This window comes from Palaemon carinicauda, chromosome 2, assembly GCF_036898095.1.
Source record: "Palaemon carinicauda isolate YSFRI2023 chromosome 2, ASM3689809v2, whole genome shotgun sequence".
Classification (NCBI taxonomy): Eukaryota; Metazoa; Arthropoda; class Malacostraca; order Decapoda; family Palaemonidae; genus Palaemon; species Palaemon carinicauda.
Genome location: NC_090726.1, coordinates 135,011,018 through 135,023,517, shown reverse-complemented (window position 1 = coordinate 135,023,517; position 12,500 = coordinate 135,011,018). Strand labels below are relative to the sequence as shown.

The following is a 12,500-nucleotide window of genomic DNA, read 5'->3' as shown; positions in this document are numbered from 1 at the left end:
TTCTACTCTTTTTTTTTTTTCTTTTTTTTTTGCTGCTGCTGCTGCAGCTACTTCTCTTCTCTTCCGCTCCTCCTCCTAATGTAGCGTAAATGTTAACATAATATAGCATAAGCCAATCAAGACATATCACCGATGTCATTATTTATCCTTGATATCAAATGATCAAAATAAATTACCAAATTATTCCCAGTAGCAATAAGTACAAACTGGTTGGTCCACTTCCATATCATTCATTTCAACAATGCTTTTTAATTGCGCGTTCAAAAGAATAACACATCGTACATGTTCCCGAGAGCAAGCGTTGAACATTCTGTTGAAGCTTCAGAACTTCAGACAGCTTCACAACCCTAAGAAGTCTTATATTCTCTTGACTGAAAATTGCTCTTTGTAAGTTTTAGAGGGCCTGTGTTGTTTTTATTTTTTAACTTTTGTTTATTCACGTAACTTTTATCTATTTTGTTAATGTAATTCATTAAAGTTTTTTACCCATATAAGAGCATCCTATTCAAAGGAAACTTCTCCAGAGAGCAAATTGCACTCATGATTTTTTTCTATATGAGTTTGTGACCATAATGAAAATTAATAATGTCAATCTGATAACGAGAGATGGAATACGTACAAAAGTGGATCTTGTAATGGACTGGCAAGTTAAACTAAAAAAAAAAGAATTAAAGCAAAGCAATATGGAGAATGACTACAGAAGACTATTCTAATATTGGAACGATAAAAACAAAGACCAAAAATTACATTTCCAAAGAAACCGCTGCGTCATTTTGTCAAAGTACTTCGTGTGGATTTAGACTCATTTTTTCCGAAAATATTATTATTATTATTATTATTATTATTATTATTATTATTATTATTATTATTATAAGCTAAGCTATAACCAGAGTTGGAAAAGCAAGATGCTATAAGCCCAAGGGCTCCAACAGGGAAAAATAGCCCAGTGAGGAAAGGTAACAAGGAAATAGATAAACTGCAAGATATGTAATAAACAATCAAAATAAAATATTTGAAGATTGGTGTCAAAATAAAATTAGATCTTTCATATATAAACTATAAAACTTAAAAAAAGGAAGAGAAATAGGAGAACAGCGTGGCTAAGTGTACCCTCAAGCAAGCGAACTCTAATCCCAGACAGTGGAAGGCCATAGTACAGAGGCTATGGTACTACCCAAGACTAGAGAACAATGGTTTGATCTTGGAGTGTTCTTCTCCTAGAAGAGCTGCTTACCAAGAGGAAAGTAGTCACTGAACAATTACAGTGCAGTGGTTAACCCCGTGAGTGAAGTAGAATTGTTTGGTAATCTCAGTGTTGTCAGGTGTAGGAAGACAGAGGAGAATGTGGAATGAATAGACCAAACTATTCGGAGTATGTGAAGGCATAAACAAAAATGAGCCGTAACCAGAGCGAGTGATCCAATGTAGTAATGTCTAGCAAGTCAAAGGACCCAACAACTCTCTGGCGGTAATATCTCAACGGGTGGCTGGTGCCCTAGCTAACCTACTACCTACCTATTACATGGATAAAGAGATAAAAATTTCATTTAGAGAATTTCATAAGAACTCTTTACATTCTACCTTTAGGATATTAATCTAAAAGAAAATAATCGTGTTATATTCTGGACCATATATGGTATGAGACATGAGGAGGTACACGGTTTAAGCAAGTTCTGGCAATGTTTCCGATAAAATTTGACATTACAATAAAAACTATAATCCAGTACAACTTTCACTACCTTATAGATAAAACACAGACGCGCAGAGTAGAATTAAAGACAATAATACTGAGACATTCGTTTACTTCAGTTATAGTGACCAAGCGAAAACAACAATGGCTTTTGTGCGAGTGTTTTCTTGAATCACACCATTCGCTGAACGTTTCTTTTGCCATTAATCGTGCACAAATGAGGTCAGTAGCACAGTTCAGACTTTTCCTTCAGGTTTTTAAATTTTCTGAATAGTTCAGCTGATTTGAAAATGTTTCCCGTTATGAAATTTAAACATTGAACCCCCGCAATTTACTCATCCTCTTCAACAAACTGTTTGTCATCTTCACAATCTCAGGCCGTAAGAGATTTAAAAAGAAATCTGTGTCAGAGAGAGAGAGAGAGAGAGAGAGAGAGAGAGAGAGAGAGAGAGAGAGAGAGAGAGAGAGAGAGAGAGAGAGAGTAAAATACATTACCTGAATGTCATGGTTGTATATGACTTCTCTTTCAATGTATGCATTCATTTGCTTTTCTTCTGAATGTACCCATTAACATAAGGTGTCGTGTTCCACATTTTTGTCCTGTGATATTTTATACACGCATATCAACATTATACATATATATATATATATATATATAAATTACTCTTATTCTACAAGGGAGATTTTTTATGACTATCCTTATGAATTTCAGTACCTTCAAGGAATAGGTATACATTTTTAAAGAAATTGTCAAATAGCTGATAAAAGAACAATAAAATCAGTTCGTTTAAACTATTGACGCTATATCTAACGCAACATAATCAAAATTCTTAATATTACATCACGAGGGACAGAATAGTTTTTTTTTCCTTTAGCTGCAGTTCAGTTATATCTGAAATTGACAAATATTGGTAGTTTTGAGCTGAAATAAATTTTCACTCTAACCAACTTCTTAGTTTTTTATCTTTTAAATTCCACCTTGGAGGGATGTTTTACTTTTTAGTTTATCATTTGAATGCTTTCAGGAAGAAAGTTTATCAAAGCAAAAAATAGGAACAGTAAGAGGTCACTAATACTTTTATCATACATATAATTTTAAATACCCCATTGAGATACATATTTTCAACCTACTGCGCAAAAATATTCACCTTATCACCACACTGCTGGCAATGGCTTTATTTCATCTCTAATGGTAAACTTCGACAGAATTCAGTTGGACTCGACATCCTTCTGAATCTGTCTTCGTAATTTCATAAGGAAAACACCAAATTAAACCTTTTAACTATAGGGGGTTCGAATCCTACCGGTGATGAACAATTTTTTCATGAGTTTCCATTCGCATTATAACGTTTTAGTGTAAAGCACACGGTAAAAAAAAATAATCATAAATAAACCGTCATTTTAATCGGAAATTCTCCGTAAAAATATACTGTTCTAAGCCGTATTTCAGTAAATACAGGCGACCGTAATTTCTACCCTACTTTGTTATCATCTTTTACGGGTTGGTGACCGCAATGTCACTCCTTAACGTCAATATATTCTTTTTTTTAAACGGCAAATGACTAGCAAATTTTATTTCAGGATTTTTACCGTTTATTAAGGAAAAAAAAAAAAAAAAAAAAAAAAAAAAAAACGTATATTAAAGGCAAAAAGGATACGGATGAAAAGAAGTCATTCTGGTTATCGCAGAACATTAAAATAGTGAATATAAGTATATAACTCCTCAAAATTACGTCACTAAAAGGAGGGCGATTTTTTCAAGTTTTAGTAAAATTGTATTTAAAGTCAGTTAGTATACAGTATAAGGGAGATTAAAGTATTAAACAGCTTCTTGTCTCTCTTCGTGGTGTAATGGGTCCCTCTTTGTTTTTCCATGGAGAATTTCATCGTTCATTTCCATTTGGATATCAATGTACAGTGTCCAGCATTATTCCTGAATATTAAGAAATAAAAATGATTCAAGGTTATTGATACTGTTACAATATTCACAGTCATACATACAAAAACACACACACTTGTGTACGTATGTACAGTACACACATATACACACACACCCATATATATATAAATATATATACTTTATATATATATATATTTATATATATATAAATATATACTTATATATATATATATATATATATATATATATATATATATATATATATATATATATATATATATATATATATACATGCATTTGTGTATGCGACATGTCACAAATGACGGCTAAATTTTTATATAGATATGCACACACACACACCCCTCTCTCACTGGGGTATGACTACTCCCTCCTCTCTATCAGAGAAACGGGGACAGCTGAGATTGACCTGAAGGATATATATATATATATATATATATATATATATATATATATATATATATATATATATATATATATATTGTCACCTATGGTATTTATCCTACTCATGGATTTTGTTATGCGTAAAACAGCTGGAGATGGTGGAGGAGGATTGGACTGAATTGGCAATAGGAAATGAGCTGACCTAGAGTATGCTGATGATGCTGTCCTCATTAGCAGAACACCACAGGATTTGCTATGCTTGCTTACCAAAATGCATGAAACATCACAGGAGGTTGGCCTCATGATAAACAGAAGAAAGACAAAGATGATGAGAACGGAATATGCACTTGAAAATGGAATATCATTGGAAGGAGAAAGGATTACGAGGTAGAACCATTTAAGTATTCAGAAACTATGGTCTCCAATACATGGTCTTTAGAATTGGAGTTTAGTGAAAGATAGAAAAAAAGCAAATTGGACAGTGGCTAGTTTAAGTAAAATTTGGAAATCAAATCGCCTGAAATTACATATAAAAATCAGGCTATATATCAGTTTAGTGAGATCTACGTTACTGTATGGACACGAGTCGTGGTATGACAATGAAACAATCACCATCTGCTTTAGTAGATTTGAAAACAAAGCCCTCAGAGGATTATTGGGAATTAAAGGTCAAGACTGGGTTAGAAAATAAACTCTAAAGCCCTGTCCACACGATCAAGCATGCCCGACGGGCAAACAGTGATACCAGACCACAATAGTTAGTAAGGATGAGGGTTAATCACATCAGAAGCGGGAAAACCACAGACAGGGATCTGGCATCATACAGTTGCCAGATCCCTGCCTTTAGTTTTCCCACTTCTGACGTCATCAACCCTCATTTTCACTAACTACTGTGGCCTGGTATCACTGTTTGACCGTCGGGCATGCTCGATCGTGTGGACAGGGCTTAAGAGAGATACTCGAGTGCCATATGTGGATGAGATCATGGTGAGGGGTAAATGGAGATAGTTTGGGATTGCTCTTCGCAACTCATGTCCATACAGTAACACCGATCTCACTAAACTGATAAATACCCTGATTTTTATAAGTAATTTCAGGCGATTTGATTTCCAAATTTTACTTAACCTAGCATTTGTCTGATTTGCTTTTTTTCAATCTTTCATTAAAAAAGATCCTATATTAGAGTTCATTGGTCCTAAATATTTAAATGATTCCACCTCATTAATCCATTTCCCTTCCAATGACATTTCATCTTCCATTGCATATTCTGTTCTCATCATCTCTGTCTTTCAATTCATCTTGAGCCCAACCTCATGTGGATGAGATCACATTTACATTTCAAACACTTAGTAATGAGGTTTCACGGAGGTGATAGGCTGGTATAGGTTCTAAGTAGAGAACTTGATTCGACCGAAATATGCCTAAGAGATTCGAACGCACTGCTTATACTGGTGGATAAGTCGACTATTACTGTGGCCACGCTATTACCCACTTATTCACCCAATGAGTTGCAAGTTTGAATCTTGTTGATGGTACACTTTATATACATAACACTCTTTGTGTTGACCTGTACCCTGCGTATAGTAAATTTAATATTAATTGGTTGGTGTATATATATATATATATATATATATATATATATATATATATATATATATATATATATATATATATAAATACATATGTGTGTGTATATATATTTATATATATAAATATATATATACATATAAATATATATATACATATATAATATATATATATATATATATATATATATATATATATATACATACTGTATATGTGTCTTTATTATCATTATTATTATTATTATTATTATTATTATTAATATTATCATGTGTGTATACATGTGTATTAGTTCTGTCACTTGACAAACTTAGCCTTTAATTATCACAGTGGAGATTGTTTAAAGTCAAATCTCGTTTTATAACCTGAACTTGGTAGGAATATATTCAGCATCCAAAATAAACACAAATTTATCTTCAAGACTGAATGGATAGATCAACCGTCACTGCTGCAAAAATTCCATGGTCTGGTTCGAATCCTGGCAAGGGTAGATGGCACTTAACGAGTACAATTTCCTTTGTGTAGAAGTTATTCCCAAGGTAGGTCAGATAACTGATAATCAAAAAATCAATCCCAGGGTAGATGAGTTCGACATCATAAAATATTTGTCTTGAATGCTTCTTATTATGAGCGGGACGGATGTTGTTTAACATCGTATATTTAATGATTGTGGCTTTTTACTAGAAAACTCATTATTATTTGACAACTATCGTATTTTTCCAACGGCAAAAGAATCTGACGCATTATCTGAAAAACTAAACTTTCGTGCTCAGAAAATATTTGGCCTTCCTTATCTGGAACCTCTTACATTTGTTCGAATTTTTATTATTCGTGTTTTCATATTGAGCTCCTCTACGAAACGGAGTTCGAACAAATTGAAGAGATAAACTGTAAATCATCATCATCATCTCCTACGACTACTGACGCAAAGGGCCTCGGTTAGATTTCGTTAGTCGTCTATATCTTGAGCTTTAAATCAATACTCCATTCATCATCTCTACTTCACGTTTCATAGTCCTCAGCCATGTAGGCCTGGGTCTTCCAACTCTTCTAGTGCCTTGTGGAGCCCAGTTAAACGTTTGGTGAACTAACCTCTCTTAGGGAGTGCGGAGAGCATGTCCATACCATCTCATCTACCCCTCACCATGATCACATCCATATATGGCACTTGAGTAATCTCTTATAGTTTCGTTTGTAATTCTCTCCTGCCATTTATCTCCCAATATTCTTCTTAGGGATCTGTTCTCAAATTTACAAAATCTGTTGGATATTGTTTCATTGTCATATCATGACTATCCATAAAGTAACACAGATCTCACTAAACTAATACATAGCCTTATTTTTATGTAATTTCAGGCGATTTGATTTCTAAACTTTACTTAACCTAGCCATTGTCTTATTGGCTTCTTTTAATTCTAAATATAATTGTGGAATTAACTACTATAAATGCTGCTATAGTCAATTCTTTTTAGTGAGGCAGATTTGCACCCGTGCCCTTTTAGCTCGGAAAAGTTTCCTCCTCGCTGATTGGTTGGACAAGATAATTGTAACCAATCAGAAGCAGGAAACTTTTCCGCGCTAAAAGGGCACCGCTGCGAGTCAGTGCAAATGCGCCTCATTTAAGAAACTTGACTATAGTACAAGCCTTTGTCCGCCGAAGAATATTAAATTCTTGAGGCAATTACTAAAAAGAAACCAATCATTTCATTCGATTAGCAGGCCGACTGAAAGAGAAGAGATGCTGAGAGAAAGCAGTCTCTACTCATGATATCTCATTAATGTCTTACACAATACCGGTACCAAAACCACCCGCTGACAACAACAACGTGGCCCATCAAAAAGAGTTTCGCTTCAACAGTCTCCCTTGAGCTAAACTTCGCGAACACCGAAAAGCTAGCGAGTCGCCACCGCCAGTCCTGACGGCCACTACCAACCAGACAGGTCTAGCTATTCGCCGAGTTTTCACCAGACGCTTCTTGCATTCAGATTTGCCAAATTGCCAGAGGGATTTATTAAGACTAACGACTGCAGTAATGCTGGCCAGTTTGGTACCTTCTTTCTCTTGCCCACTTCAGGCAGGATTTTCATTGTTGTTTCCCGTGCTGAGCCTTATATGGAAAAGGCAAAGCTTGCTTGTTATGTTTCTTTTGTCTGATATATAGTACGGGCGTTAGAGGTATCAATATCTCTATTAATATCTTACAGAAATATCTTATTTCTAATGGTTATTAGCAGCTCATTCTTCTTACACCTTTAAAAATTATATCTTAGACCCTAAACCACACAATCATTCCTGTTATGGAACAATTCAACACGGTAATGAAAAAAAATAAAATGAGGAAACGATTATATGAAAATAAATCATTCTGGCGAGTAGATACAATAATTCAGGTTTTATTCATTTTACGAAGCCATTAAAACGGAAGGGAAAAAGTGCAGACGCCAGACTTTCAGTTTCGTTGTTCTTGTTTGGACTTTTACTTTCTACAAAACCGGCTGCAAGAGCATCTTTCATCTTTCTCCATTTAGGAAATTGAGGGTTGAAACCCATCATATTAATCATGGAAATAATCTGTGGCGTTGCTTTCACAGGGATGGAGTCATCTTTTTTACTATACAAATGCATTTACTTCCCGTATTTGTTTGGAGATCATTGCGTGATCCCTCTGCGTTCTGGAAATGATTCGCGTGTGTCAAGTATTTGCTTCATATGTGCTTCTTGCGTATTCAGTTAATGATACATATATAGTGAGTGAATAACATATATATGTGATTTATGTATTGAATCAACTTGAAATTTGGCTACTTTACATCAAATTCTTTATATTCTCCAAAGGTTTTGTGCATGGAAAGCTAAGACGGACTACTTAATAGATAGGTAGATCGTAGAGTTCGTTTCCTATCTATTTTCCTTCAAGAATGACTGAATGGTGCTAATCTTATGTTGTAGGCTACAAGAATTTTCTTTTGACGATAAACGTTTACATTTAAGTGTTTGAAATGCTTTAAGGTTACTAGTACTGTTACATTATACACAATCATATATGGACACATTTCTAAATGAGTGAATGGTTTTCTAATACTTTATCAGAACCCTTATATGTGTATTTTTTATTTGACAAATAACCAGTCTATCCTACGAAGACAATACTTGGTTACGCATTCACAATATAACTGTTCCTATTTCCTATTTTTGAATTTATATGCCTACAGAAACAACACAACCGCAGCACATCGAAACCCGGCACACCGCCCCCCACATACATTTAAGTTATTCCACTATTTTACACGCAATTTCTTTCCATTCTTGTGCCTCATGCAATCAACTTGTCCTAAATTCTTTTAAATTTTCCTTTCCACTTTATTTCCGACAATTCTGAACTATACACTCTTTCCACTACACTTTCAACTTTTATTCTCTCCATATAACCAAACCATCTCGGAATAATGTGATCCATCTTTTCTCTTTGACCTTTTACTACGTCTACAAATCTCCACATTTCTATTACTTCCAATCATTGTTAATCACCTTATACTACGTATAAAAATCATACCAAGAGCTTCACTTTCTTTTCACAATGCGCTACCAAAAAGGAATTTAGGGTCGATATTCCCAAATTTTGTTTCAGCAGACTCTTCTTTTCCAAATCGTTACATAGCTCTTGCTAGCTTCCTTGTTTCATCAATTCTATGACTTCCTTCCTTACCCTAATCATGCCACCAGGCTCTACATTTACAATTAAATATAAATATTACCTCGTATACCAACACTCGTCCACACTTTTATCATCATCATCATCATCATCTCTCTCTCTCTCTCTCTCTCTCTCTCTCTCTCTCTCTCTCTCTCTCTCTCTCTCTCTCTCTCTCTGTACAGACAGGAGTAGACTCTCATTAGATTGTGGTTTCTTTTAACTACTCCACATCAACAAGTAAGAGTTCTTTTACTTGAGGGTACATTCAGGAACACTATTCCATCTGTTTCCTTATTTCCGTTCCTCACTGGGTTATTTTCCCTGTGGGAGCCACTGGGCTTATAGCATCCTGCGTTTCCAACTAGGGTTACAGCTTGGCTAATAATAATAATAATAATAATAATAATAATAATAATAATAATAATAATAATAATATAATAGTAATATTAATGATAATAATAATGAATAATAATAATAATAATAATAATGATAATAATAATATTAATAATAATAATAATCTGCAAAATTCTCAACAACCATTCAAACTAAACTACTTCATCTCACGGCTTTGTATCTACTTTTCTTGTCATTCCTTAAAATTCGAGTAAAATTTCATACATACAGGTTACCCAGAAAACATAATGCACGCTTTTCTTAACTCTGTCATCTCACAGAACCTGTCTCTCTGCCCTCTAAGTATTCTCATGCATAATTCATTCCAAATGCCTCTAATGGACATCATAAATCTTCTGTGTCTTCCATGACTGCATCGCTATGAATTCTGTCACAAGGCCTCTCTTATGTACTTGCACGATATGGGAAGAACGTGTTTTAGCTTAATATTTTTAATGGTTGGATTTCACGATGATTTTTACTGATATTTGAATTAGCTACATAGTACCATGGTGGGCTACGTAGTTATAGTCAAGCCGGAGAAAGATGTGTATGTAATAAGCAAATTGAAAAAAAGAACAAATAAAAACAATGTCCTCTAAAAAGAAAAATGGGCACTATAACATACAATACACCATCAAATGCCGATACACACACACAAACACACACACACACTATATATATATATATATATATATATATATATATATATATATATATATATATACAAAACATTCATAAATCACTTACAACTTATTGACATGTTCTTACTGTTAATACTATGATACACACAAAGAACAAGGTGGAATAACAAAAACTTGAAATGAATAGACAAGAAAGTAACAATCAAGAGAAAAATATATGCAAATAAATCTGAACTTTCATGTTATACCAGTCTTTTTCCGAGCAAGTCTAATATCAGTAGACAAGGAAAGCTTAATTATTTTGGAACCATTTTTGTCCAGCTGTTAAAAATATTCTTGTTCGTGTATACGGCAAAAAAAAAGAAAAAAAAAATGTCTTCGGGAGGAAAAACAATAAGTAAAAATCTGGTACTGTTTCAAAGTAATTTGCTTTCAATTCTTTATAAGAAATATCACCGCACGAAGAATGACGATACAAGCATCATATAATTATTCATTGGTAATACGATCATAAAAAGATATGATTTATGACGATCAGTTACATTAGAAAAAAAAAAAAAGCTAGTGGGGCACTCAGTAGAGCGCAGACCTCCACCGCGGCAGCTTATTTCTCGACCTTTTACTCGACATTGACCTTGACCTTAACATGTATTAATTGGCGTGGATTTTTATTCACTCAAATATGAACCAAGTTTGAAGTCTCTGTGATAACGATGTCCATACTTATGGTTGATTGCGTGAATTGGACATTTTCCTTGAGCATAACCTTGACCTTCCAAAATTTAATCATTTCCAGCGTTTTACATAACAGTTAATCCCCGCAAGTTTCACTACACTACGAATAAAGCTGTTTACAAATAAACACACACACACAAACAAGCACACAAACATTGCGAAAAAATACCCACCTTCCAACTTCGTAGGTGGAGGTATTAAGATGATTACTTACTGGTAAATGTTGACTAGAAGATGACACCATACCAGCAAGAAGTGGCTGAGATTACTATTGGATAATATCCATTGGGGAAACATTTCAGCAGAGCAAAGTAACATATTTGAAGGTCAGTTTTTCACAGATTCTCCAAACGTGGAGGGTCTGTCATGCGATCTGGTGGTGGAAAAAGAGAACGATCTCATTAATCATTATAATGGGTATTATCAGTATTACTACGACTGAAAAATAACACATTAACATTCGTATGAAACAGGTGCAAATTCCATTAGCTCCTAGGGAAAACTTTTACAATGTGAAATGATGAAAATGACAAGAAACTATGTTAGAAGACACTTGTGTAAAACATTGCAGATAACTAAAATAAAAAATCGAAAGATTTGCGACAGCTCTAAACTATACATGATTTATCATGTAATTTACTAAACAACATTTTGGAAATACTTTATAAGCAAAAATGTTAAAACTGAAATCATACTTATATCATTACGCTCTTTCATTATAACAGAAGCTATAAAGCTAGTAAGCCTGTATTCTATTTTCTCAGTGATTACATCTACGTCATCAATGCTTTCCCGTTAATTTCTGTCCTTGTGAAGATAAATCTCACCACTTTCTTTCATATATAATATATTGATACTGAAGATAAATGACTGCACTCGCAAAACAACAATATATTCCCTCTGAAAATCTTCTTCCGCTATAATGTTGTTTTTCCTATTATTAAAATCATAAAGTCATTAGAGTCAATATCTTTTTAATTATTGATATTGAAGAGCTCAGTAGTCTGTACATTATTTTTAAAAAGAATTAACATATTGTAGCTCACTGTTACTAATCCCATTAAACAAAATAATAAGATGCTTTTGCTACATTTGTAACCAAAGAACACATCATCAAAAACTTGCAATAAATAGAATCCTCGTAGGCTGGTTTTAAAAGAACTAATTCCCGCGGGCGATTTTAACAAAACTGAATAAAGTTTACAGCATTAAGATATTCGACAATTTTCGTAATCTGCTCTACTCCTCAAACAACAGAAACTTCAAACTCAATCGATAGCTTTGAGTCAAAACGCTGTTTTGAAGCAGGGAGAGAATAATATAAAAAAGTTAAGACAAAATAAAAAGAGGATTCAATATGAACACTGACATGATATTAGGAAAATGACAGTTGGTACCAGAGAATGATTAAGTTAAAAAAAAAACGTTTCAACGCTACATAAAAAATTCAAGGGGCA

At 33.8% G+C, this 12,500-nt stretch overlaps 1 long non-coding RNA gene across 1 annotated transcript in view; it reads right to left on the bottom strand.

Moving 5' to 3' along the window:
- LOC137622082 (uncharacterized) overlaps window positions 1-12,500 on the bottom strand; it is a 151,126-nt gene that overhangs the window by 98,586 nt on the left and 40,040 nt on the right. The window contains exon 2 of the long non-coding RNA XR_011040351.1: window positions 11,258-11,416. This is a non-coding gene — a long non-coding RNA (uncharacterized lncRNA). The remainder of the gene's footprint in view (window positions 1-11,257; window positions 11,417-12,500) is intronic.